At 36.3% G+C, this 3122-nt stretch overlaps 1 long non-coding RNA gene across 1 annotated transcript in view; it reads left to right on the top strand.

Annotated features, from left to right (window-relative positions):
- Positions 1-3122, top strand: part of LOC102484251 (uncharacterized) — a 163591-nt gene that overhangs the window by 160058 nt on the left and 411 nt on the right. The window lies entirely within an intron of this gene.

Here is a 3122-nt window from a genome sequence, read left to right as displayed (position 1 = left end):
TAGCAAAAAAAAAAAAAAAAAAAAAACATTAAAAAAAAAACAAGTATGTGTACAATGTGTAATAAACAAATTGAAGATATAAACATATTCTTCATCTCTGTTATTTAACATTGCATTATGTTGTGAACATAGAAATTCCTTCTACTGCTTACTTTGGAAGTATATATTCCATTGTCAGTGATGTTCTTTACTATGAACTATAGTTCTGAAGTAAAACAAAGTGATTCAAAATCAAACCAAAAAAGTCTTATAAATGAATGAGGATGGATTTTTGAAAACAAAGATAACATAGCCAATGAAAGAAGAATTTATCATTTCCATGTGAAAGATTGTGGGAGATAAGAGTTTAGAATCTGAAAAGATAGTTGGTACCAATCACTGATCCAGTTAGAGATAGGTAAAATTGGACATAACAATAACTCATTAAGGAACAAAATTGGAAAGAGATGTTTAAAAGAGAACATTTGGTAAAGTCAGTGGAAAGAGACATCTAAAAGAGAACACACAGTAAAGTCAGTGATGTGGTGATTTGCAGGCTTTACGAAATCCTTGACTTTAGCCTTCTTTAAACTAATTCCCAAAAAACACTCAGCTACTTGTGGCATTTTTGGATCTTTCCTCTGTAATCTAGTTTTATACAACTTGCAATGTTATAATAATAAATATACAAATGCAGTATGAAACCTATGGTGACAACTGTTTATCAAATAATTTGTGAATTTGTACTTAAACATGCTTGTGCGTAAAATAGTTGAATCTGAATTTTTAGCCTTTTAGTTAGGGAATTTAATCCTGACATTCAATGTTGTTCTCGAAATGTGTGGACTTAACCCTGTCCTTTTGCTATTCTTTTTTCTTATATTTTCTAATCGTTTTGTCTTCTCTTACTTCTCTTTATCTCCCTTTAGTTTTACTGGTGTAGTATTCCCTGAAGTATTTCCTTAAGAGCTAGTTCAGTTTGGGTGAATTCTTTCAACAGTTTGTATCTGGGAATGATTATGTTTCTCCTTCCCACTTGAAGGATAATCTTGCCATATATAATACTCTTGACTGAAACTGTTTTTCTTCCAGAGTTTTAACTGTGTTTTCCCATTCTTCTCTTGCTGCGTTATTTCAGTTGAGAGGTCTGATGTTAGTCTAATGGGATAACCTTTGTGTATAACTGTGTTTCTCTCTTGCCAGTTTTAGAGTATTGTCTTTGTTTTTATTTTTACCAATTTGGCTATGATATGCCTTGAAGAAAATCTTATCTTGTATCTATTTTGTGTCCTTTATAATTCCTAGATTTGGATGTCTGTATGCCTCTTTAAATTGGGATAGTTTTCAGCTAATATAGTTTTCAGCTAATATATCATTAAAGAGATTTTCTATGCTCTTACCTGGCTCTTAGTCTTCTGGAATACCTATTATGCAGATATTTGACCATTTAATGGTGTCTAGGATTTCCCTTATGTTGTCTTGATTTTTAATGGTTACTCCTCTGTTCTTTTGAGTTGTTTGGACTAAAAGGTTTTGTCTTCAAGGTCAGAGATTCTTTCTTCTGTGTGGTCAAATCTGCTATTGATACTTTGACAAGAAGTTTAGATTTCCTATATTGTATTCTTTATCTACGAAAGTTTTGTCTCATTGTTTTTCGGGGTGCCTATCTCTTTATAGAGCTCCTCCTGCAAGTCAAGGCAGGATTTTCTCATCTCCTGAAACTAGTTGTCTGTTTTCTCTTGCATCTTGCTGAGTTTCGTTATAATAAATATTCTGAATTTTTTTTCCAACATTCTATGATCTCTTGTGTTTTAATCCATTGTTGGTGAGGCATTATTATATTCCTTTGTAGAGAAAGTATTTTCTGGTTTTCTCCTATTTTTTGGAGCCCTGGTTTGATTTTGTCATCTGATGGTAAATTCACTTTCTACTTCTTTGGAGTATGTTTCTGTAACTGTGTGCTTGTGCACTTCCCCGTGGTATTAGTTATCTCTGTATTAGTGTCCCTTCTCTACTATGGGTAGGAATGTAGAATTCACAGTGGTATTTTTGGTTTTAGGTTTTCACAGAGGAGTTTCTCTCCTTTTGCTACAGTGGGGTGGGAGTAGTGGAGAGAGAATTACTTCCAAGTTTCACTGTCTTCAGGTGTTTGGTTATTGTGTACCGAAAACTTTTTGCTCCCAGAGTGGCTAGAGGTTGAGCTGGACAGGTAGGATATAAGATTGTAGTCCTATTCATGCAGCACCCTGGCAGCGCAACTCCCTCTCCTACACTGCAGGCTGGATGAGGTTGCCTACTGATGCACTAAGACTGGTAGCCCTTGCTTCCCTGTTGCTCCTTCTGTCTCTGGACTACAGGAACTGAGTGTCTCTGAAGGCCAGAGCAGTCCCTCTTCTCCCACTTCAGGTTGGACAGGTGTCCATGCTGATAAGTCCAGCAGCCTTTGCTTTCTTGTTGCTCCTGGATGTGTAAGGGGGCAGAATGGCATCAGCACAGATGGGGAAGCAAGTCCTACCATCTACAGTAATTTAGTTAACTCTTTAAAGGCCCCATCTCCAAATACAGTCATATTCTGACCACGTTTTATTCATATATTGAATCTAATAGAGCTTTAACACATGAATTTGAGGGGAGAGGGACACAATTCAGTTCATAATGGGAATGTTAATTTTAAAATATGCCAGATAACTCTAGAAACACAAACTTGAAAAGCAGTGCTTGTTTTTCATCCCTTCCCTTTTGGAAAATTATAGGGTTTTTTGCTAGTCGTTGGCAGAACCAGAACCTCCTGGCTCTTGCCATTCTAAAATCACTAGGCACATCTGTGAATATTAGAACCATTAAGGCTAAGCAATGTCATATACTTTTTTAACTGAACATAATGACTCTTTCTTTCTAAACACAACTGATGTCTGTTGAACTTCCACATACAAATAACATGTTATCAGCACAACCTAACTATAGTTTGTTAAATAGCGATGGCATATAGGTCAGTGTGTGCTATGGCCTCCTCTTCTGAGTGGCACATTAATTCATATGTTAAAACTTACTTGCCAGAGACCAGCAGGTGGCATGGTGGTTGAGGGTGCTGGACTTCCACATGGCTGACCACGGTTTGAGTCCTGGACCTGGTGGCTTGCTTT

The sequence above is a fragment of the Tupaia chinensis genome, unplaced genomic scaffold, assembly GCF_000334495.1.
Source record: "Tupaia chinensis unplaced genomic scaffold, TupChi_1.0 Scaffold000097_1, whole genome shotgun sequence".
NCBI lineage: Eukaryota > Metazoa > Chordata > Mammalia > Scandentia > Tupaiidae > Tupaia > Tupaia belangeri.
This window is presented reverse-complemented; position numbering and strand designations above follow the sequence as displayed.